At 45.9% G+C, this 26,024-nt stretch overlaps 1 protein-coding gene across 2 annotated transcripts in view; it reads left to right on the forward strand.

The window, feature by feature from the left end:
- Positions 1-1,425: 1,425 nt before the first annotated feature.
- hyal4 (hyaluronidase 4) overlaps positions 1,426-26,024 on the forward strand; it is a 38,171-nt gene continuing 13,572 nt past the window's right edge. Inside the window, exons 1-2 of one of the 2 annotated variants that reach the window (XM_084018194.1) lie at positions 1,440-1,550; positions 15,768-15,828. The gene's annotated coding sequence lies outside the window, so the exon portion shown is untranslated. Of the gene's footprint in view, positions 1,551-15,767; positions 15,829-26,024 lie in introns of both variants that reach the window. The other variant, XM_084018193.1, reaches the window with a different exon arrangement.

A 26,024-nucleotide genomic window follows, 5' to 3' on the forward strand; every position in this document is an offset into this window, starting at 1 on the left:
CTGGAAACACCATATTGTAGCTCCACCTGCTGATGTGTGACTGCTCAACTACTCCTCCTTTTTGGTCTACAGGGACATAGTTGGGAAGGATCCATCTCGGCGTGGCTGTGGCTGTGCCTGCTGCCATGGACTACTACTGTTGATACTATTGCTTCTGTAAAAACCACCACTACTGTTAATGCTACTACCACTATACTAATACCAACACCAAATGCAGTTGGAACCCAAGGGCCTGGGCTGCACGAGATTTCTGCCTAAAAGCCTATTAAGGCAGTTTTTTCTCACCACTGTCACTGTAACGCTTGCCCCTGGGTGATGTTGGGACTTTGAAATTGTATTGACTCTGAACATCATGAGCGTATTCTAATCCTGCTCAATGTGTAAAGTGTCCTGAGATGACTTCTTTTGTGATATGACTGAAATTGATATGACTTGAATTGAACTACATATTACATTATGACTTACTGTACAAAGGTGCTAAGGCTGCGGTGCTGCTAACACCATAATAACAAACAGGAAGGAAATCACGTGCTTCGTCCATCAACAACACTGATGCCCTGGTGACTGACTGACAGGCTGCAGGTTGGAGACAGTTTGAGTCAAGAAAGAGAGAGATGGATTTTATTTTGTGTGGTGTTTAACAAAACAATGGTTGAGGTTGAGAAGTTTAACTTATCCACAATTAAATACACATGGCCCAGGTTTCACCTAGTATTGTTGAGGGAGGTAATGAGACTGAGCAAGTCTCTTCTCAGACAAAGTTTTATCAGAAAGCACATTCACATTTTCTCAGAGCTGCTTGTTAATTTGAATGTTTTTGCACTTTTTCTTTCCCTTCATGTATTTCATGGCATTATATTTTCTCGCTGTAAAGCACTTTGTACTTTGTTTTGATAAGTGCTCTATAAATAAAGTTTATCTAATTCACAAAAACATTTTTCTATGTCACTGGTGGTCAAAACGTACACGGAGAGACTTTAATCCTTAAATGCATGGGTGCTGTTTTTTTAAATATATAACCAGTATAAGTGAAAAATTAGCATACAATAGAAATACTCAAATAATGTACCTCAAAATTAAACATAAGTAAATGCACTGAGTTAGATTCCACCATTGACACATGCACACACACACAGTTGTGCACGGACAATTATTGACAACTGTGTGTTTACGTCTGTCCTCTTGTCTGATGCTGATTGAAGTTGAGTCCCGGAGAGGATCAGACCTCAGAGGAGCTCAGTAAACTCGCAGGGATTCTCTCTTCCTCTCTCCCTCTCTCTCTCTCTCTCTCTTTACAGTGTGTCTCTATGTTGCTCGGCCTCCCTCCCTCTCAGCTCTCTAATCGCTGAGTTGTGGTGGTTTCTCCTCCCTCTCCTCTCTTCACTGTATAAGTGTGGATGGCTGGCTTGTGTCTCAGACTCACAGGGAATGAACACAAGCCTGTCGGACGTACAGCGCCGAGGGCAACATGACCCCTGTGTTGACTCTGAAGAAGAGACCTTTACCTCCCCTGGGACTGCTTATTATTGGTTCATGTGCAGCATCTTCAGGTAAGCTGGGTAAACTTGGGTAGCTCTCATTTTTATCTATAAAAAATGCTATAAGATAGATCAAGTTTGCAGCTTTTGTTTTGTTACGCAAAGAGGACGATAAAGTATATTTTTAAACCGTGAGCGGGGCGGGAACTCTGGAGTGCTAGAGCATGGCTGGAGTGTCTGTTTTGGGTGATGCAGGAAGGGGATGTAGGAGGGGGAGAGCGCCCTGCCAGCCAGGAATGTTGGCTCAGCTTTAACAATACCCTTGCAGCCGAGAAAGTTTCTCTGATGTTGAAATCGGACGCAGCAGGACAATTACTGGGTTTTTTTTACCCAGCGGGCATTAACGTTCTGTTCTAAAGCTGCACATCAGTTGTAATGGAGACATTAAAGGTCCCATTTAGGTGGAGTTTCAGTCAATTAGGAGGCATTCGGTACTCGGAAGGCTGACAGCAATCAGTCAGAAGAGCCAACAGCAAGGGAGATCATGGTTTTACAGGAATGTCAGTTAGAGCGGCTGGATTAAAGTTCATCACGCAGCTATAAAAAAAAACATATTTCTTTTATGGGAGGCATGTTGTTTTTCAGTCCGCCCTCCATAAAGACACAGAGAGTTAATGTGTCTGGGATTAAAGATGAAAGTTGAGGCAGGGAGTCTTATTTAGCTGACAAGATTTCAGCATTTTTCAATAAGCTTTGCAGTGAAATGAAACAAGCAAAGATGTTGCCTTCAGGTGTTTGATGGAGGAATACTGTAGAAGAACGTCTTGCAATAAGGTACTGCTTTAATGATACATACATGACATAGCATGACATATATAATGTGGAGAATCACATTGTATGATAAGATGTTTTACAGTAGTTGCATTTTGATGATCCCGGGGGAAACTTCACGTTACAGTCCTAGAGCACAAGAAATATTGGTTTAAAACATTATCCTTTTTTTTCAAAAAATCATTGAAATTAATCTAAATAGTAGCTGTGAACAAGGGACATTTTGTTTTATATAAATTGTTAATATAAGTAAATAAATAAATACATATTAGACTGCCTAAAAAAAATCCAATATTGAAAAATCAAATTCACATTGTATATGTTACCAGGATGAATGACACCACGTGAATGTTTTCAGTGGTGCACTTCAACCTCTTGTGGCCAAAATAAATATTACAACTACCACAATAATAATTAATCTGCCAAAACATTTCCCCTTACGTGTTTCACAGATGAAAAAAAGAACAATTTAGTAAAACATCCTGGCAAAAACAAAACAAACTAAATAACTTGTTCATATAAACAGATTATAATATATATCCTACAATACTATATGATATAAAAATGTAATTTAGACTACATTATCAGACAATACATTATATTATGTATTGTCTGCTATTCACCTCACCACTGTCACTTTGCCCCGTAACTTTATCTCAAGTTGCTCGTGTATAGTTAAAATGTTCCTTCTATTTCTTATTATTATTGTTATTACAATGTTGATTTTTTTTTTCTAACTATGTCTACTTATTTCTGTCTTTTGTGCTGCTGCAACACCTGAATTTCCCTTCTCTCTTTGCATCAACAAAGACGTTATTATTTTTTTAACGATATCTTCCATCATCTCTGCTGGTAAAAAAAATTCACTTTTGATATACGATTTGCATTGATGTCACTGCGTCACTCTTCCATCCTCAACAGTGAGCCAGCAGGACGTTTCTATGAATGAGTAGAACTCTGCTATCGAGACGACAACAAAGTTGCAAAAAAGACCATCAGAATAAACAAAGATCCATAGGCAGTCAAGAATGTTCTTTTATCAATATTTTCATCTCCATTAGTTTTGTTTTCCCTTTTCCTATGAGGGCAACCGTTTGATCCATGTGACAAATCCTCCCCACAGCCATAGTCAACAGTCGTCTTGGAGCTGGCAGATGGTTTCTGCAGCCTCAGGGCTATCCAAGCCTGTTTTGCTCTGCCGAGTGGAAAGATTTCAGCCATGGTAGTTCCCATCCTCTGGCTGTTGTTTTCGTGTAAGGAATGAATCAAGACCACATTCAGTCACCATGAATAATCTGTTAAAATACTCCTCTTTGTTCTGGTTAACATGGCTCAACCAGCTACATGTGTGATTCATGGAAAGTCCTGATGCAGGGTTGTGTTACTGAGCATTTAAAGGAAAACACCACCGCATTTCCATACTGAACTATGTTCTGCTCTGATCTTAGACGAGGTGATACATACCTCCCTCTCCTCTGTGCGTGCACTCAATGGGCCCTAGTTTCGTGGCGCAGCACAGGGCGGCGCAGCACAGGGCGGCGCAGCACAGGGCGGCGCAGCACAGGGCGCAGCACAGGGCGGCGCAGCACAGGGCGGCGCAGCCGGCGCAATGCAAGTTTCGACCCGCGCAGCCTTGCGCACCGTCAGTTTGGCAGTTTGGTGGATCGCCTGCGCCAAGATGGGTGTGGCGGCGCAGCAGGGGGAGGCGTCACAGATTCAGCTTGGCGTAGCGGAAGTTTCGTGGCAAAAAGCCTCGCCGAGACTGCGCTGAAAGCTCGCCAGCTCCAACCTGGTCTACTTTCGGCGCAAGGCGTAAATAAAGTCCATTCATTCAATGCGAATCACAGCTGGCGGAGTGGAAGTTTGGCTGACGGCGCGCAGTGCACACACGTCACCGAGACCTCACAGGCAGGTTTCAACAGTTCCAGTCACATTTAAATGCAATAAATAATCACAACAAACACTATTTAATGCAACTGATTGAATCAACACGTGAATTTATATCTATATAGATTGTCCCGTCACATCTGACGTCAGATCAAAGGCGGATGGCACGCGTAATGGAAACTCAGCCTCTCGGACCAAAACATCTCCCTCTCTCTCTCCTGTTTTTTATAATATCGGCATTGTTATTATTATGATATGCGCGCACAGCGCGTGATGAGCGTGGTAGGAGCGGCGGCGCTGCTTCTGTCATCGGCTTGTCAAGTGACGGAACTTGCACTGAACCTCCCCTAACGCATTAAAGGAGAGGAGAGGAGCTCATTTGATTGGTGAAGATCTGAATCGGCTGTATTAATCCCAGTCCACGCCTCGTCTCCTCCTCGTCTCCCACTCACGCCTTCTTCTCCTCCCTCTTTCCCACTTGCGCCGGTGGGCGAGACGGGAGGTGTGCCTGCGCGAGCCTGCGCGGTGCACGAAACTTGCAAAGTCCAGGCGGACACACCCCGTCGGCGCGGCGCAGGTGCGCTGAAAGCCGACTGCGCCTGGTCTACGAAACTAGGGCCCAATGGCTCTTGCGCGCGCAACGCTAATTTGCTAGCATGTAGCTTGTCCCAGTATATTCCTGAGGATCCAAAGGGGGGTGAAGTTAGAAGCGACCAAGCACTTCCACATTGTCCCTATTTAAATATGGTTACGTAGTTATTACTGCACCGACGTCGAAGTGCTTCCAGTTGTTATTCCGCCATACTATATAGTTATCCTTGTTATCCGCTTAGAAAAATTGGCATGTTTCATTTTGTGTAACCAAACTTGGGTCGTGTAACTACTCGCGTAACCGTATTTCAATAGGGACAACGTGGAAGTGCTTTGTCGCTTCTAACTTCACCCCCCTTTGGATCCTAAGGACAAGCTACATGCTAGCAAATTAGCGCTGCGCGGAGTGCGCGCAAGAGCCATTGAGTGCACGCACAGAGGAGAGGGAGGTATGTATCACCTCGTCTAACATCAGAGCAGAACATAGTTCAGTATGGAAATGCGGTGGTGTTTTCCTTTAAAGAGGTGATTGAGACAAGCAGTTTGATTTTCACAGTTAATTTTCAGTTGAAGCATCACAGCCACTCCTCGACTCGGTCTAATAAAGTACTTGAATGAATACATTGGATAAACTCTTTAATACACAGCCTTTAGGCAGAAGACATGATTCCTTCTAGCTCAGATACGCTATTTTAACTGTATGAAGAAATGTAAGCTGGGCTGCACAGTGGTGTAGTGGGTAGCACTGTCGCCTCACAGCGAGAGGGTTCCATTCCCGGGTCGGTTTATTGATGACTCTATTAGGGTTGTCACGATACCAGAATTTCAGTAGTCGATACCAATACCTGTGAATTTCCACGATTCTCGATACTAATTCGATACCACAATTGAAAAAAAAAAAAACAGGACCCATGTACTTTTAAATTCACTAATTTATTGAAAACTGCTTCAAACTGTCAAGTATTTAACACCACTGTGCTTTAAGATCTTTTTGCACAGAATTTAAATTGCAGTACCAGCTGCCAACAGACCTATAGTCATCCAGTATAAAAACAAACAATACTGTGCTTATAAATATGGTCATAAATAACAATAGTCAACTATTTTACACAAAAATAACAGCAGTGGCCTATAGCCAGGTTTGACGTGCTTCCTCCTTTGGTCTGAAAACTTCTGAGGCACTTTTTGCATGTCGGCTTGTTTGAATCAAGAATTGCTCCGGATTCATCCGCCTCGAATGCAAAATGTTTCCACACGCGACTCTTCGCACCTGTCTTGTCGACGAGCCGACGTGTTGTGCTTTCGCTCCCACCTGCTGAAGCAATTTTTTTTCGAAGATAAGCTGCTCACACGCGTATACTGCCCCCGTCAGCTCCGCCAAGAATCGACACGGCTCGCCGAGTGAAAAGTTGTATATTCGGTTCTGACGATACCAGAAAAAAGCAAGTATCTAATTATTTTTTTCGTGTCGGCATCGAATTGGTACCGAAGTATCGGTTCTTGTGACAACCCTAGACTCTATATGTCCTGTAGGTGTGAATATGAGCGTGAATGGTTGTTTGTCTCTACCTGTCAGCCCTGTGATAGACTGGCGTCCTGTCCAGGGTGTACCCTGCCTTCGCCCAATGACAGCTGGGATCGGCTCCAGCCCCCCCACGACCCTGAATACAGGATAAGCAGTAGACGATGGATGGAAGAAATGTAAGCTGCAGTTTAATTACAATATGACATTTGTGCTAAGAGTCTCATGAGGAAAATGTCAGTTAGTTGGTTCATCCAACACTTTGCTCAAGAGCAAGATGTCAATACATCCACTGGCCAACCTACCATGACATTATGTGAATATTCATGGTGGTCAGAACCCTGATGACTTCTGTGAAATCTATCAGCTGTCAGGTAGTGACATATTGTATCCATAAAAATAAAATGTCACGCATGCCTAAATCCACCACTGAGTAGGACAGACATTCCCATTCAAGGCAATGTAGCAAGATGGTCCGAGTGGTGGCCATTTTTATGTGTACTGTTGCCATTGCAACGGTTGTAGTGGGACACTTCCATATAAACAAAACCAACTGAGATTTTGCTTATTAGTAATGTCACAAAGCAGAGAGCCAGACTATCCATCCATCCATCCATTTTCTACCGCTTATCCTGTATTTAGGGTCACGGGGGGGCTGGAGCCGATCCCAGCTAGAGCCAGACTAAATAAGTCAAATTGAATAACTTAATGCCTCATCCACACACTCTTATCACACCATAAGAACATTGCTATTGTCAGATGAGTGATAACTTTGTCAGCAGCAGCACTAGGTCCAACCGCCCCTCTTCCTCACTCCCCTCTGCTCTGGAGAAGAAAAGAATCCTAGCTAAATAGATACATAGCTAACGAGCTGACTGACTGACATCTCTCTGCCCAATGCTTGTGCACTTTCCAGCCCCACTGACGTTGTTGTCACTATAAAAACTAACACCATGTCCATTCTACTATTCTAGCTCTATGTTTGCATTATAGACTGCCTGCATTGCCCAGGTTTGAGGTTGAGTTCTGTCCTTTCCACTTCATGTCTTCAAGATCAACTTGCAAAGTCTTGAAGATTATGCATGTATCTACATATATTTGAGTCACAGATACAGGTCTGTTAGATTACCAAGTGCAGCACAACAGGTCCAAAGCTTTCATGGTGTTTAAACCAACCAGACTCAGACTGAGTGGTAATGTGACTTGATGGCGTCCGGTGGTGTCGGAACATATTGCATGACACAGACAGTGAGGGAATCTGTGAATCTGTTACTTTGGCTACCGGCCCTCAGCCCTCCATCAGGGGTTCAGTTCGATTCCCACACATCAAACAAATGTTCTCTCTCTCCTGGCATCTCGTAATCTTGTCATCTTTCCATCCCCGTTGAAATGCTTCCATGAAACTGTCAACCTCATTTACTCCTGATCTCAAAATGCTTTTTTGGGGCATGAGATGAGATTCCAGGAGTATCTGGTGTGAAATGAGCTCCTTCAAAGTTGTCAAGGTCGTACAGCAACATGCTGAGCCCCACATCAAAGGTAGAAACTGGCTCCTCACGTCCACACACTGATAAAAGTCCACAAACAAATCTGTAATCAGCTGTGCAGTGTTAGGGAGAACTGCAAAGTGTTGGGGCCAACATCATATCTTCCACTTGACCTTTGCCCAGCATCAATGGTGCAGGGACTCTGAGAGGGGGAAGAACTGTCTACACTACAGACACTGCCAACTGTGGCTCAAATTCACCCCAATTTTCCAACAGAGACACTGGAAATTAGATGTTTTTTCTCTTTCTTGTTTGAGTTGGGAAAAAATGCAGCCACTCCAAACTCCTCTGGATAAATAATTCACCTTGACACAAAGCCAGACTTTAAACACAAACTCCAAGGCATTTAATCTGAGTAGATTCCGTCTGTTTTTTAACTTGATAAAAACCATTGATTGGAGCACATAAAGGAATGAAGGTTTCAGTAGCCCAGTTGGACCCAGACTGTGGTTTTGATCAGACCATCAGAACACTGTTTAAGGCAACATTTTGAATATCGACCAGGAGACTGTCCTTACCTGACACATGATGGAATTGGTTGTTTGTTTGAGCACTTTGACAACCCCACATTTTCTAGATAAGCAAATGACTTTGCTTAGAACTGATTAAAGTTGTTCTGTATCTGAGATCCGTTGCTTCCAGCAGCCTCTTTGGCAGTAGGTGGAAGTGCAGGCGAGTCTCTGGGACCTCATCTTCCTCACCCAACAGTGTCGACTGTCTCACATGATCAATCGCCATTGTTTTAACTTACTCTTTGATAGATAGTGACTTAAAAGCCAATTAAATACATCAAAATGTACAGTACAACTTTAAAAGGAACTGTATCTGCAAATATGTTGATGATGGATTCAGTTTTAACTAGGGCCGGGACTTTAACGCGTTAAGATTAATTAATTACACAAATGAACGCGTTAAAAAAATTTAAGCATTTTAATCACACTTATTTTTGCACCGCGGAACGTTTCTCACTGGATGAGTTTCAGGCGGACCGATTATACTGGAGCACCAACTAGCGTTCATGACTTCAGACAACAACAAACCACAGTGAACATGAACGAAGAAGCTGATGAGACTGCTTTGGTTGGCCCCCTGGATGGGGCCTGAATACCTGAATTTCTGAAATGTATTATATTTCTAAATATGCTATTGCTACACTTAATGGCAAAAATTGCACTGGTCTGTTGGACTTGGTTGAACAAAAATAAACAATATTTTGTTGCTTAAGCTTATGTATTCAGTCATTATTCAATGGTATACTAAAAATCCATGTGAAAAAAAATACTCCTCACTGTTCTCAGGTCAAATATTTATATGCGATTAAAATGTGATTAATTTCGATTAATTAATTACAAAGCCTCTAATTAATTAGATTAATTTTTTTAATCGAGTCCTGGCCCTAGTTTTAACTTTACTGGGATGAAACACATCAATGGTGGTAAAATCTTAAGATGTTGATGCCCACTTCGCAACTCCGGCCTCCATGCATTCCACTTTCCTGCCTGCAAAATAAAGCTGCAACACATGTGGTGTAGATAGTCTATTGTGTGCAACCAACCCAGTCTCAGGACAGATAATGAAATAGTCATGGCATAAAATCAAGTGATTCGTGTATGGACACCAATTGTCAATATTTTTATGACTCGAAAACAATGCCAATATATTTTTGTTCTTCTTGTGCTGGACAGACAAATTAAACAAATTAAAATTAAACATCCACATGACTACGTCCAGTGACATAGTATTAAATATCACAGGACTTTCAACCATGATGGTTTTCCTAAACCTAACTTTTTTTTGTCATGTAATGTTAACCCAAGTCCTGCTGAACAACACAAACATAAATGGAAATTTCATGGCCATTTACATAAATTAGTAGATTTCATTTTTTTTGACAATTTGTCAATCACATGACTGCATTCCCACGAGGGGTACCTCACCATGGCCACAGCACAGCTGAACTGACCCTATACCATCTGGCTATAAATCTTTTCCATCACTGTAATGCTGCAGTACAGTTGGCTTTACGTAAGTCAAATTGTTAATAAACCTACAGGGAAAACTGACAGGAACACAACACAGGAAAGGAAAAGACTTCCAAACCAACATCACTCAGACAGGAAAAAAAACTCCCAGAAACTTTATAGTTCTTCTCAAGAATACTAACACACATGAAACAATGTAATTTTGAACTGATGAGTTTGTCTTTTCAACAAGGGAAGTGTAAAACACAATATCATAAGTTGTGAGGAGACTGTTACTCGATGACTGAAAGCAAAAAAGCCTTGTGTTGTTCAGCCATTGAAAGTCATTATCAGAAAAAATGTCCAAGAACCACTCTTACAAGCCCACCATATGAAAAAAGTAAGAGAAAGTACTGTCTGTGCAGTGTGTTTTGATTTACAGTGATGTTTTTTTTGTTGTTTTTTTTGCTTTGTTTTTATGTTTTAATTTAATTTTAATTTATTTTTATTTTATTTTTTATTTATAATGATGCATTATTATAATTGTATGCATGTGTCGGACCCAAGGGAAGAATAGCCGCAGCATTTGCTGCAGCTAATGGGGATCCTAATAAACTAAACTAAACTAAGCTAAAGTAAAGATTATGCGAACATGTTCCAATCATTTAAAAAAATGTATTTAATTCATATTATGAGAAACATTGGTGCATGTCTCAAAAGCTCACTGAATTCACTGAATGAATTGTTTGTTGAAATTGCTTGTTCTTATGAACGCGCTAAACATGTCGTTCAAGGCTGAACACATAAACCTCCATTAAATGTTATTTATAGTGTCATATCATAACAAAAGTTAACTCAGACACTTTCCACAGAGAGCAGGACTAAAGCTCTCTCTTGATTTTCAATCAATGATTGTCAAAGTCCCAAACTAACACAAGAGCTAGCATTACATGGCGACAGTGGCGAGAGAAAAAACTGCCTTAACCGATTGAACTGTAGGCAGAAATCTGGTGCAGACCAGGCTCTTAGGTTCCATCTGGGTTTGGTGTTGGTAGTAGCAGTAGTAGTCCCTGGTGGCAGGTGCAGCCAGGACAGTAGACATCCAGTGACCTCTAAGTGATGGAGTATTCTCCATGCTAACATGTTAGCTTGTACATTGTTAAGTGAGAGATGAACTGAAACACTTTAAAATGTACTTCACCTAACTTATGCCTCAATCTAACTCTTTTAGACATTACTCAGTTATTTTCAAATGTAAACTGTTAAGAATTACGAAACTTTAAAAGTTATCTATGTCCAAATAAGGTCCAGAGTAAATAAGGAGTTACCTTTGTTGTGCACAGTATGTTAAAAAGTTAACCCATCAACACAGAAAGAAACTACAAACTACTTCAGATGTCTGATTGGTCTCTGACTGGAATACTGGTTCAACTAGTTGTATGCGAGACGCAGAGTCACAGCAATCACTGAACCTCACTGAGACATTTGGCAGGAAAGCCTGTCATTATGGCCTGAGGCTTCAGCTTCGGTCAGAGGAGGACTAGATATGGATAGGAAAGCAGAGGTCTCATTCAAATCCCTGGGTGTCAACTGACTTCCTCTCTGTGACCTCTGAACCCTGGATGCGGTGGAAATGAGCCAAGGAGTACTTTTGTCTCAGAGGACAAAGATCATAATATCAGTAAATTCTGCGGTGGAATGTAAGCTCACTAAAACTATAACAAATCATCATCTGGGGAGAGAAAATGTGAATAAATTGCATGGAAAACCAGCCTGCAAATAACAACTATTTGCATCACCATGTATCTGTACCGGCCCTGCGATAGACTGGCGTCCTGTCCAGGGTGTACCCTGCCTTCGCCCAATGATAGCTGGGATTGGCTCCAGCCCCCCCGTGACCCTAAATACAGGATAAGCGGTAGACAATGGATGGATGGATGGATGGATGTATCTGTACCATGTAATAAAAAACGTCCGAAAATAGAGGAAAATGGCTAGTACAATTTCCTGAAGTCCGACAACTTTAATGTAATGTTTTGTTCTACAAACAGCCCAAAACCTGAAGATATTGAGTGAACAATCACATGAGACAAGAAAACCAACAAACCAACTAAGAAGCAGAATCCAAATAATTGTTAGTATTTGTTAAATTCGTCTATTATCAAAATAAAAGCTGATTAACAACAATGACTTGGACAGTTCCATCAAACTCATTCATACTCAACATTTTCAATGCCATTATTCTGCTGACATTTTTCATTAATAGTGACCTAGCTGTGGAGACAGTCCCTCCAACTAAATACAGCTGTCAATGACCACAACACCAGACCCATCTGCATTGGATATCTGAGTGGTGATTCAGAAGTCTGGAACCAGGGTACTTAAAGTGGAAAATGTGTTCTTTTGCTGTCACTAGAGGAAAAAACAGAAGGTTACAGAAATGTCTAGGAATATCTTTTTAATATATATAAATATACATTTTATTCAATTATTATTATTATCAAGTGCAAGACACAGACACAAAGTGTATACAGGGATACAATGTCTTTTCTTTTTTTGTTTTGAACATAAATGAACACACCCCTCCCATTGTCCTCTTATACGATCCAAGTATATCATGAGTAAATCAAATTACATACCTGTAAAATAATAGTTATAAATCAAATAAATGAATACGTAAAAAATAACAGAGGGGAAAAAATAATAATGAGAATGAGATTTCCCGAGCTGGCAGCCCATCTACATAATGGTCTCCAATGAGTATAGAACCTGCCAGATGACCCTCTAAGTGAGAATTTGATCTTCTCCAGTTTCAGAAGACCTAAAATGTCATGTAGCCAGACTTTAATTGATGGTGGTTGAGGAGACTTCCATAACAAAAAATTATCTTACGACCAATAAAGGAGGTGAAGGAAATAACGTTATTTTGAACGGCTGTGGTACGGAGGTCATCTGGGGCTTGCCGAAAATAGCGATATGTGGGGTTGGAGTTAGAGTAATGCCCAATATATCTGAAATTGTTTTGAAGAATAGTTGCCAGAATTTAACAACTTGGGGCATGCCCAGAACATGTAGGTAAGATTGCATGGAGTCTGGGAACATCAACCTCATTTCTCATAAAATTTTTCTGGATATAGTTTTTCCTTACTATAGTGTAGCCTGTGGAAGACTTTAAATTGTATTAGTGATTAGTCTGGCACAGCTGGATGACGAGTTAACAGCCCCCATAGCCCCCTCCCAGAAGATCTCGGAGATATGGCCCTTTGACACGGTTTTGGCCTTGAGAGTCCCTCAACTGGAAGTACCGGAAAAAGTCTGATTTATGTAGATTAAAGGTAGAGATTAATTGGTTGAAGCTTGCAAATACCCCATCAATGTACAAGTCTCCCAAACTACGTAGCCCTTTGTTTGCTAATACGGAGAATCTTGGGTGCATTTTTGCTGGAATAAACAGGTGGTTATTGCAAAAAGGAGAGTGAGCCATCCAAAGTGGCATCTTATTTGTGTCCAAATTTTAAGTGTTCCAACGACAACCGGATTAGAGGTAAAACTTGATGGGGCAAGGTACTACATGTTAATGCTAGCAGCAATGAGGACCAGGAGGCTGACTCACTCTGACACCAACTGGATTGGGGGGAGGTAAACCAAGATATTATATTATGCATGTTGGCTAGGAATATCTTGAGGAGATTTAATGGAAATCCAGCCTGTACTTTCGGAGATACATAGCTCTCCAATGTTGGTAAAGTGGACATTTGAGGCCACAACAGCAGTAGGCTGTTGATAGAATGGCGTCATGTCCAGGTTGTACCCTGCCTTCACCCAATGTCAGCTGGGATCAGCTCCAGCCCCCCTGCGATCTTGGACAGTCCAAAGTTGTAAACTTATTAAAATTGTAATGAGGTTAATTGCTGTAAGACTCTCCGGGATACTGATGTTCCTGATACATCTGATGTTACTGATGATTTCAACATGGATCAGGTAATTAATGAATAATCAGCTCCAAATCATCAAACACAGATGATGAAATTCAGAGCATATATTGCCTCCTGTTATGCCCCAGCTAGGGGAACCTAGAGCACCACATGAATAAATGGACACCTTCCCTCACTCCCAAACCACAGAGAACCCAAAGACGCGGATTTGGTGCGTATCTCAAACAATAATTTATTTATACAATAATAAGTGTAATACGAGACACAACTTAACATAAAGCAGCATTTGCGTCGGGGTGAGCCAAGGTCAAAATAACAAACACAACCCAACTAACTAAAGAACCAAGGCTGACCTGCAAAAGAAGAGGAAACCAAAATACAAAGTCTAACCTCCCTACTTACTAAACACAGGAAAAACGAAGAACAAAGCAAATGGCAGCCCACCCCTACTGCTGCGTACCTAAACTAAACGCAACCGACAGGGTTGGGAGTGGAGGAGGGATGACTCGCGAACGGCCCAGAGATCCCTCCATATATGGTCCCCCTCACGCTGGCTGGACCAATCAGGGCTGGATCCTGGCACGACACCTGCAACACATCATTCACTCACACATTCATTCAGACACAGAGGCCTAGACCCACCCCTCGGTCCTAACACTCCACACAGCTGTCAACATGGCCACGGTTGAGACGATGGCTAAAGCCTCGGTTATGCTTCTGTGTAGTGATCACGCAATGGCCACGCAGTTGCTTGGACGCAGTCGTGAGACCGTGATAGTTCTGCGTGGGGTTTACGTGTCGAAATGCAATTCAATGCCACACCGGTAGAGGGCGCTATGGTTTTTTGTAAAGACTGACCGAGACTCTTGTGATGTATATCGTCGTTAGCCTCATTATAGCCTATTTGTTTACCTTCCGGCTTTAAGCATCCACAATTTTTCAGAACTTGGTGTTTTATTTCTTTGTGCAAAAGCAACAAGGTGCAAACGATAAAAGTATTAAAAGTTTAAATGGCGGTGTATATGAGTGGAAACCGGAAAAGCGGTCTCCAGCGGATGTAGTTAGCGGACCAATCACAGCCAATGCCGCTGCGTTGGTGCTGCGTCGCGTCGCCTCGATGCACGTCTAGGATTTTTGGGAGGTGCACGTCAGGCCCTTGTGGTGGACATAAGGGGGGTCCGCAAGCAAGGGCGTAACTTTGAGTTGAACATTGGGGGGGTTGAGATTTCCGCCTGTGAAGCAGGTATATATATATATATATATATATATACACACACACACACACACACAGGGCCTGAAGTTAAATTCTTTGGCCACCAGCCACTGTGGCAGGTTGGGTTTACCAGCCCAAATAGTTTGTGCCTAAAATGAAGGTGACCGACTCAGAAAATGCATAAGAATGGTTCTTGAACTTGTACAGAATACACATTAAAGTGTGTGCAAGTGTTCTTTTTAGGACTTGGGGTCCTTAATTGCCTCTAACTTTAAGTATTTAGTCCCGATTACAAATGGGTTTGTAGTGTTTCCCACAGGATCTTTGGAGACTATGTTGGGGGGGCCTGCGATCCTCTAGGGGGGTCCGGGGGCATGCCCCCCCGGGAATTTTTTTTTATAATAATTTCATTTTAATACATCAATTTGGTGAATTCTGAGAAACTAAATATGACATATCAATTACTGACCAATTTCTTACAAACTGCTGGTACTGATACAAATGTTGATATACTAAATGGGGTTGAGGAGTTTAAGCATTCAAGAAAAGATGAGAACAAAAATTAGTTTATTATTATTATTATTATTATTATTATTAATAAGAAGCTGATGTCATTAAGAAAGTAAATGACATCAGCTCCTCATTCACACCTATTCCCTCCGAGAGAACATCTCCCCCAACTCTCAACTCTGATGGCCTTACCAACTTTAGCCCCCTCACCTCTGAGGATGTTCACGCACTTGTTACATCTAACCGTGCCACCACCTGCTCCCTTGACCCGATTCCCTTCTCTCTTCTCCAGGACATCTCACACAACATCTTGCCATTCCTCACCACCCTGATCAACTCCTCCTTCACCTCAGGTGTCATTCCAGCGGCTTTTAAGACAGCTACAGTGAAGCCTCTCCTTAAAAAACCCACCCTAGACGCTACTGACATCCAAAGCCTCAGACCTGTACCTCTTCTATCATCCATCCATCCATCCATTTTCTTCCGCTTATCCGGTACCGGGTCGCGGGGGCAGCTGCCTGAGCAGGGACGCCCAGACTTCCCTCTCCCCGGACACTTCCCCTAGCTCCTCCGGGAGGACCCCAAGGCGTTCCCAGGCCAGCCGGGTGACATAGTCACTCCAGCGTGTCCTGGGTCTTCCTCGGGGTCTCCTCCCGGTGGGGCATGCCTGGAACACCTCCCGAGGGAGGCGTCCAGGGGGCATCCGATGCAGATGCCCGAGCCACCTCAACTGGCTCCTCTCGATGTGGAGGAGCAGCGGCTCTACTCCGAGCTCCCCCCGTGTGACGGAGCTCCTCACCCTATCTCTAAGGGAGCGCCCCGCCACCCTGCGGAGGAAGCTCATTTCGGCCGCTTGTATCCGGGATCTTATTCTTTCGGTCATGACCCAAAGTTCATGACCATAGGTGAGGGTAGGAACGTAGATTGACCGGTAAACCGAGAGCTTCGCCTTTCGGCTTAGCTCTCTCTTTACCACGACGGACCGATACAGCGACCGCATTACTGCAGCCGCTGCACCGATCCGCCTGTCAATCTCGCGTTCCATCCTTCCCTCACTCGTGAACAAGACCCCAAGATACTTAAACTCCTCCACTTGAGGCAGGAACTCCCCCTCAACCTGGAGGGAGCAAGCCACCTTTTTCCGGTCGAGAACCATGGCCTCAGATTTGGAGGTGCTAATCCTCATCCCGGCTGCTTCACACTCGGCTGCAAACCGCCCCAGGACATGCTGGAGGTCCTGGCTCGAAGGAGCCAACAAGACCACATCGTCCGCAAAAAGCAGGGATGAAATCCAGTGGCTCCCGAACCAGATCCCCTCCGGCCCACGGCTGCGCCTAGAAATCCTGTCCATAAAAATAATGAACAGGACCGGTGACAAAGGGCAGCCCTGCCGGAGTCCAACATGCACCTGGAACAGGTCTGACTTACTGCCGGCAATGCGAACCAAGCTCCTGCTCCGGTCATACAGGGACCGAACAGCCCTTAGCAGAGGGCCCCCGACCCCGTACTCCCGAAGTACCTCCCACAGAATGCCACGAGGGACACGGTCGAATGCCTTCTCCAAGTCCACAAAACACATGTGGACTGGTTGGGCAAACTCCCATGAACCCTCGAGCACCCTGCGGAGGGTATAGAGCTGGTCCAGTGTTCCACGGCCAGGACGAAAACCGCATTGTTCCTCCTGAATCCGAGGTTCGACTATCGGCCTAATTCTCCTCTCCAGCACCCTGGAATAGACTTTCCCGGGGAGGCTGAGAAGTGTGATCCCCCGATAGTTGGAACACACCCTCCGGTCCCCCTTTTTGAATAGAGGGACCACCACCCCGGTCTGCCAGTCCAGAGGCACTGTCCCCGACTGCCACGCGATGTTGCAGAGACGTGTCAACCAAGACAGCCCCACAACATCCAGAGACTTGAGGTACTCAGGGTGGATCTCATCCACCCCCGGTGCCTTGCCACCGGGGAGCTTCTTAACTACCTCGGTGACTTCAGCCCGTGTAATGGGTGGATGAACCTCTGAGTCTCCAGCCTCTGCTTCCCCAATGGGAGACGTGTCAGTGGGGTTGAGGAGATCCTCGAAGTATTCCTTCCACCGCCCGACGATATCCCCAGTCGAAGTCAGCAGCTCCCCACCTCCACCGTAAACAGTGTTGGTGGGGGGCTGCTTCCCCTTCCTAAGGCGCCGGATGGTTTGCCAGAATTTCCTCGAGGCCGACCGATAGTCCTCCTCCATGGCCTCCCCGAACTCTTCCCAGACCCGAACTTTTGCTTCAGCGACCGCCCGTGCTGCAGCACGCTTGGCCTGCCGGTACCCGTCAGCTGCCTCGGGAGTCCCCCGAGCCAACCAGGTTCGGTAAGACTCCTTCTTCAGCTTGACAGCATCCCTTACTTCCGGTGTCCACCACCGGGTTCGGGGATTGCCACCACGACAGGCACCGGAGACCTTACGGCCACAGCTTCGAACAGCCGCGTCAACAATGGAGGCAGAGAACAAGGTCCATTCGGACTCAATGTCCCCAGCCTCCCTCGGGATCTGGTCATAGCTCTCCCGGAGGTGGGAGTTGAAGACCTCCCTGACAGAGGGTTCCACCAGACGTTCCCAGCAGACCCTCACAACGCGTTTAGGTCTGCCAAGTCTGTCCAGCTTCCTCCCCTGCCAGCGGATCCAACTCACCACCAGGTGGTGATCAGTTGACAGCTCAGCCCCTCTCTTCACCCGAGTGTCCAAAACATACGGCCGGAGGTCAGATGACACAACCACGAAGTCGATCATTGACCTCCGGCCTAGGGTGTCCTGGTGCCATGTGCACTGATGGACACCCTTATGTTTGAACATGGTGTTCGTTATGGACAAACCGTGACCAGCACAGAAGTCCAATAACAGAACCCCACTCGGGTTCTGATCGGGGAGGCCGTTCCTCCCAATCACGCCCCTCCAGGTAACACTGTCGTTGCCCACGTGAGCGTTGAAGTCCCCCAGTAAAACAATGGAGTCCCCGGTTGGAGCACTCTCAAGTACCCCTCCCAAGGACTCCAAGAAGGCCGGGTACTCTGCACTGCCGTTTGGCCCATAGGCCGAAACAACAGTGAGAGACCTATCCCCGACCCGAGGGCGCAGGGAAACGACCCTCTCGTTCACCGGGGAAAACTCCAACACATGGCGGCCGAGCTGGGGGGCTATGAGCAAGCCCACACCTGCTCGGCGCCTTTCACCGCGGGCAACTCCAGAGTAGAAGAGAGTCCAGCCTCTCTCAAGGAGTTGGGTTCCAGAGCCCAGACTGTGCGTGGAGGTGAGCCCGACTACCTGTAGCCGGTAGCGCTCTACCTCCCGCACTAGCTCAGGCTCTTTACCCCCCAGTGAGGTGACATTCCATGTCCCCATGGCTAGAGTCACCGTCCGGGGATTGGGTCGCCGGGGCACCCGCCCAGGACAGCCACCCAAATCCCACCGCACCGGCCCCTTCTGAACCCTCCTGCGGGTGGTGGGCCTACAGGAGGGCGGGCCCACGTCGCTCTTTCGGGCTGTGCCCGGCCGGGTCCCGTGGGCACAGACCCGGCCACCAGGCGCTCGCCTGCGAGCCCCAACCCCGGGCCTGGCTCCAGGGTGGGGCCCCGGTGACGCCAATCCGGGCGACGTGAACGTCCTCGATTTTAGCTTTTTCATTAGGGGTTTGGAACCGCTCTTAGTCTGACCTGTCACCTAGGACCTGTTTGCCTTGGGAGACCCTACCAGGGGCATTAAGCCCCGGACAACATAGCTCCTAGGATCATTCAGGTGCTCAAACCCCTCCACCACGATAAGGTGTCGGTTCAAGGAGGAGCTCTTCTATCATTCCTCTCTAAAACCTTGGAACGTGCCGCCTACAACCAACTGTCATCCTATCTCTCGCAGAACAACCTCCTTGACCCTAATCAATCAGGATTCAGGACTGCTCACTCCACTGAGACAGCCCTCCTCACAGTGACTGAGTCCCTGCGAGACGCCAGAGCCTCATCCCACTCCTCCGTTCTCATTCTCCTCAGCCTATCTGCTGCATTCGACACAGTCAACCACCAAATCCTCCTCTCCACTCTGGCTGAATTTGGCATAACTGACTCTGCTCTCACCTGGTTTACATCATACCTGACAAATCGCACCTTTCAGGTCGCATGGAATGGCTCTATGTCCAAACCCTGTTCTCTGGACACGAGTGTCCCTCAAGGCTCAGTATTAGGACCGCTTCTGTTCTCACTATACACCAGATCACTAGGTTCTGTTATTACATCGCATGTATTCTCCTACCATTGCTACACAGATGACACCCAGCTGTTCCTCTCTTTTCCCCCAACCTCTGACACCCACATTGCAACTCGCATCTCGGACTGTCTGTCTGGACAACTGCACATCACCTCAAGCTTAAAGTGATGGTTCGGAGTGAAATGGACCCTTTGTAATTTCCACCAAGACATCCAGCCAAACACCCCCTCGGAAGCATTTTTAGCGATGGTCAGCAGTGGTCAAGATAGGGCGATCAGCCGAACGGCTTCGTAATAGCGCGATGGTACTTACAATATATCTCGTAAATTTCACACACACACACACACTGCCATTAAACACCAACGAAGAAGAAGCTGTGTAAACACCAACGTGCCGTCTACGCAAACAGCGTAGCTTTAGCAGTAGAAGCTATCAGGCAAGTGTTCTTTTAAATAAACTCCTGATGTACTTACAAACTTTAAAATGCCTCGTTTTGTGAGTACAGACCCTATGTGTACTACTGCAGAAGTTTGGTAACATTCCATGCATTATTAGTGGGGAAATTTACAAGATATACTGTAAGTACCATTGCGCTATTACGAAGCCGTTCGGCTGATCCCCCTATCTTGACCACTGCTGACCATCGCTAAAAATGCTTCCGAGGGGGTGTTTGGCTGGATGTCTTGGTGGAAATTACCTAGGGTCCATTTCACTCCGAACCATCACTTTAACCTGAATAAAACCAAACTCATCTTCATCCCAGGGAAAGACTGCCCTCGCATGGACCTGTCGGTCTCTGTCGAGGGCATCACAGTATTACCTTCCTCAACTGCGAGGAACCTGGGTGTAATCCTCGATGACCAACTATCCTGCACCCCCAACATCACTGCTGTGGCCCGATCCTGCAGATTTGCCCTCTACAATAGCCGCAGGATTCGGACCTTCCTCACAAAGGATGCAACGCAACTCCTGGTCCAAGCACTGGTCATCTCCCGCCTTGACTACTGCAACTCTGTCCTGGCCGGATTCCCGGCCTCTGCGATTAAACCATTGCAGCGTATCCAGAACGCTGCAGCACGCCTTATCTTCAATCTACCCAAATTCTCCCATGTGACCCCCTCCTCCGTGACCTCCACTGGCTCCCTGTTGCAGCACGCATCCAATTCAAGATGATCCCGACCAATGTCAGGACAGCAGAGTAATTTGCCATCTTCCGAAAAAGGCTCAAGACTCACCTGTTCAGACTTCACCTCGACTCTACATAGCATGACCCAAACCCCCCCCCTTACCTATAGCACTCTGGTCATAGCACTGTTGCTCTTAAGGTACTACTTTACTCAGATGAGGACCTAACACTTGTTCTATTTTTAGCTCTTACTTTATCGGCAATGATACGTTGTGGTTTCTTTGTTTCCTTCTTTTGACAAATGTACTTACTGTAAATCGCTTTGGACAATGACCTAAATGTAAATGTAAAGGCACCTTTAAATGCTAATGAGCTCCGTCTGTCATCGCCTACTCGGAGAGAGACAGGACGCTGCTTGCGCTACGCGGCAGCATGCGCCAATGTTTATGTGGATGTATCGCTATGGCTCGCCTTACTGGTCCCGTATTGTGGAGACAGATCCTTTTACGAGGGTCAGTGTCGAGGCAAAGCCAGCTTTGTACTGACCCTCGTTACTGAAGCAGTCCGATGTGTAGTGATTAGCACACACATAGAAGCTAACACGGACCGTAGCGTAAAAATTAAACGCAAGAGACCAGACCCGGACCCCCATCGAGGTGTTCTGACGGACACGCACCCCCGGGCTCCGTCCGACTGAAGGCAGCAGTGAAGAGGCACCAGAGCGCATGAGACAGAGGGAGGATTGTCTCCAGCTTCACCCGCACCGGGATTTATTCACGGAGCACCAGCGGGATCACCAAGTGCCATGACCGGTAAATTGGGCTGTACTCTCCGTGCGCTCTGTCAGTCCACGCTGTCTGCCCGTGCTCTCCGTGCGCGCTGTCCGCGCTCTCCCGCGCTCTCCCGCGCTGTCTGCCCGTGCTCTCCGTGCCTGTCTGTCTGCAATGTCAGTCCACACTCACCGTACGCGCTGTCGGTCCGTGCCGGTCCGTGCCACTGCCGGGCTGTCTGTCCTGCTGTCGGTCTGTCCATGCTCTCGTAAAATGGCCTCATTTCTCATGTCTCGTGCTCTCCGTGGGTCTCTGTTGGCGCTGTCTGTCCGCTTTCTCCGTCCACGCTGTCGGCTCTCAGCGCTGTATTGCAAAACGCACCCCCTTTCGGATCTTCTATCATCGTGCAGAGGAGTTCGGCTTATGCAAATTACTCCTTTTGTTACGTAGCGAAAGGTGCTGAATCTGAACAGCCTGTAGGAGCACCGTTTTAGCAGAGGGTGGGCTGCAGAGACCATGCAGGAATTGCTTGTTTTTCTCATTCTGGGAGTTGACAGGCTCAGGAAGGACCAGTTTATAGGTGTAGAGACCAGAGAAAACCTGTTTTTCATAATATGGCACCTTTAACTCTGGGTTTGGACCCAGCATTGTGTGGTTTTGTTTACAGCCAACATCTCTGGAGATTTCTCAATATATTGTTTCTTTAAATGAGTCTGAAGCCTTTCTACTGCCCTTTAGATGCTGCAGTGTTGATTCCACAACACTGTACGTAAATATTCTGGCAAATATCTCAAGCAGATTTGATGAAATTCTGTCTGCTGATATCTTATATACTATGAATTTTCTACTGATAGTGGCGCCACAGGAAATTTTGCAATTTGCAATGTGTAATCTTTTGTTTCATGATAATTTGGATCTGCTGGCAGGTGCATTTCCATTGAAAGTCATTTTCACAATTCACATCTGAAAAAGAGGTGAAATCTTGTGTTGATGTTAGGCAGAAAAGTTCATATGGAAAAATTGATGATGGGTTAAGGGCTAACATAAATAGATGCTTCAAAAACACCTGTCCTATATAACATTATTTCAACTATATTCATAATAGAAGTTACTTAGTTTCGTAGACAATTCCAATCCAATTAGGTCCTTGCGTACATCCAATCAGTGTTGTGCATGAACGAGTTCAAAAGAACGCGTTGAACTGAACGTAAATGAAGAACTGAACGTGAATAAGTTCTGATTGTGTGAAATGAACGACGAACATCAATGTTGAGGTCCAACTAAACATTACGGAATTTATTTTCTCCTGATGAGTCAAGTTACATGACCCACTCACACTTTAGAAACAGCATGTCGTTGTTAGGGGTGGGCGGATCGATCCAAATATCGATAGTATCGATACCAAGGTGAGTATCGGTGCTGGTCTGTGTCTGTCTCTTTTGAGCATTCAGAGAGCTTCCTGATGGCACTGTCCATGTTGCCAGGCTCTCCTTGCCTGAAGATGGTCCTCCTTGCTTTGGAGTGCTGAGTGCTGTGTTCACCAGGATGAGAGGATGATAGCTGTGCCTGAAACTGTCTACTGTTCATGTCTCTTTGCTAGACATCTTGAGAACTCCCGCTTGTAGAGTGTCGATACGTTGACCACAGCGAGGGAGGTGGTGTGCCAGAAGATGTACTATCTACCAGAGACAGGATTTCATAGGGAATTTATATTTGGCTTTCCCCCGGAAAGGAATCATCATCTCATCCACAGTGCTGAGTTGTGCTCTTCTGGTACCACCTGCAGGCATTTCTCTCTGAATGAATCAAGGTGAGTTTCCAGAGTTTGTATTTCTTTTCTGTCTCCGATAGTGTCAACAGATATTGGAATCTGTTGTGTGGCATCACATCAGCAACAGGGGAGTGCTGTGTCTCTGTCTCCCAATACATACGGGTTCCAGCCATTTGTAGCAGGCCCATCTTCAGCTACATGCCAAACATTTTCTCAATTTCCTTTCCAGTGGTGTTCGAAGCTGTACTCATTTTTGTTGAATCATGTCTTCGTACAGAAACTTCTGGAAGTATTCTAATGGTTTGTGGAGGGAAATGTCATCTCCTGTGATATCCAGACCATAAATAAATTGATATAAATAAATATGATTTTAATACTATAGTACATGACCTGAAGGAATAGGTGGACCAAGTGTTTAGGGTAGGAAGAAATGTTTTCCAGTCGCCTCCCACGGCGTGCTCCCCCTGGACGTTTCATATAATTCCCAGAAGCAAGTTTAGTCTACGGTGTTTGAACTGTCCAGTATTAAAGTGTGCAATAAAAGTCATTACCAACTGTCTGCCTGCCTACATGTGCTACATTCGGGTTCTCTCCCACACCCATTACAGTACAATCTGGCTGGACATGGACCTAGCGCACACCGCAGATTCACTGGCACGCCTGGGCCAGGTAGAAACTCAGCTCCAACGCCACAAGACGCTGCAGCTGAGGTTTGACAAGCAGCGGCGAACCAAGAGCACACCAAGAATCACCTCCACCGACTCCCAACACAACGGGGTCCCACCTCGGATTCTCAAGTCAGGGTCCCCGAGCCCTACGATGGTGATGCGGAGGACTGCAACCCATTCCTTGCGAACTGTTCCATCCTCCCTCCAGCCCAACACCTTCGCCTCTGAGGAAACCAGGGTGGCGTTCACCATAAAACATGTGACAGGTCGCGCTCGGCTTTGGGGGACAGCCTCCTTCAGTCTCCTTCTAGACCTTCGCCACCGAGCTTCGCAGGGCGTTCGGAGTAGCATTGCGGGGTCCTCAGGTGATCTACAGGGGCTCAGCCAAGGGTCCAGCTCCGTGGTCGAACGCCATCGACTTCCGCATCCAGGACAGGCTGAGCAAGCAAGCAACCAGCCCAGGTCAACGCTTTTCTTATGGGGCTAGCAGACTACACCAAGGACGAGTTAGTCTCTCACGTTCGCCCTCCTCACTCGACGGCGTCATCAAGCTGGTTTCCCACATCAACAGACGCATCCAGGCCAGACGACAGGAGATCGTCTGGATCGGCCTATCAACGCCTATCAGCTCCCCCCCGGCCACCATCACCTCCTGCAGATCAACCCACGAGAGAGTTCGAGCCCATGCAGGTCGTCCAGGCCAGCCTCACCCCTGAGGAGAAAGAGAGACGCCGCGTAGGGAACCTCTGCCTCTACTGTGGCCAAGGGGGACACTTCACCTCCAAGTGTCCAGTAAAAGCCCGGGCTCACCAGTGAAGGAGGAGGTCCTGGTGAGCCACACATCCAAATCCTCCTCCAACCTACGTCCCCTGTGTCAAGCCCAATTACTGTTTTCTCGGGACTCTCCCCCTTCCAATGCTCCTATGGCTTCCAGCCACCTCTGTTCCCGGCTCTGGAGAGAGAGGCTTCCTGCCCATCAGTCCAAGCCTTCATCCGCCAGTGTCGGCGGACCTGGGTCCTGGTCCGTGCCGGTTCGGGAGAGTAACTTGGTTCACGTGACAACTCCTCCTCCTCCCCCTCTCCTCGACAGGGGCCCCGCCTACACGTTCTGCCGCCTCCTACGGTCCCGTTGGTGCGGGAGAGGAATTCAGTACCTGGTGGGCTGGGAGGTCCATAAAGTTTCATATACAAGCACATATGGGACAGATACCATCACACATTGACCACACCTCATGTCAATGTGCTTCACTTGCAGATCACATGACATGTTTTTTTATTTCAATTATTTTGACACCACACAAAATATAACACCACACAAAATATAATCCATCTATCTCTCGACTCAAACCGTCTCTACAACCTGCAGCCTGTCAGTTAGTCACCAGGGTTGTTTATGGAGGACGTGATTTCATGATTTCCTTACTGTTGTGTTATTGTCTGCGTTAGCACAGCTGTAATTCATACTGTGACATTTCTCCATTAATAGTCTACAATTCACGAATACTGGTTTCATAATAAATCTCAGAAATTGCTGTGGTGACTAAATATCATGGTGGTGAGGAGTTTCAGGAGCAGCCACTGTTGGCTAATGCTAGTAATAATACTAAGCCAACCAAGACAACTATCACAGTAAACAGCCCCGTTATTTGCCATAACAACGTATCCAACGAGCCAATCTATCACCTAAAGGTGTGGATGAAGTTAGCAAAGCTTCACTTAGAGCTTTTTAGGGGTTGAGTTGGATTGTTTAGATGCTGGCTGCAGGCGTGCTAACGTAAACTGCAACTGCTTTGGGGGAACTTTCAGCCTCTGATAAATGGTGCACTATTTAGCTATTAGATACACTGTACTCTGTGTTCTCAATGTCTTGACTTCTCAAGCTTTTCTCCTGCACTTTTATCTCTCTCTCTCTTCCCCTTTTCCCTATACTCTGTGATACTCTGTCACCCAGATGGTATCAAAACTTGGTACCAATTG

This window comes from Eutrigla gurnardus, assembly GCF_963514095.1.
Source record: "Eutrigla gurnardus genome assembly, chromosome: 9".
Lineage (NCBI taxonomy): Eukaryota > Metazoa > Chordata > Actinopteri > Perciformes > Triglidae > Eutrigla > Eutrigla gurnardus.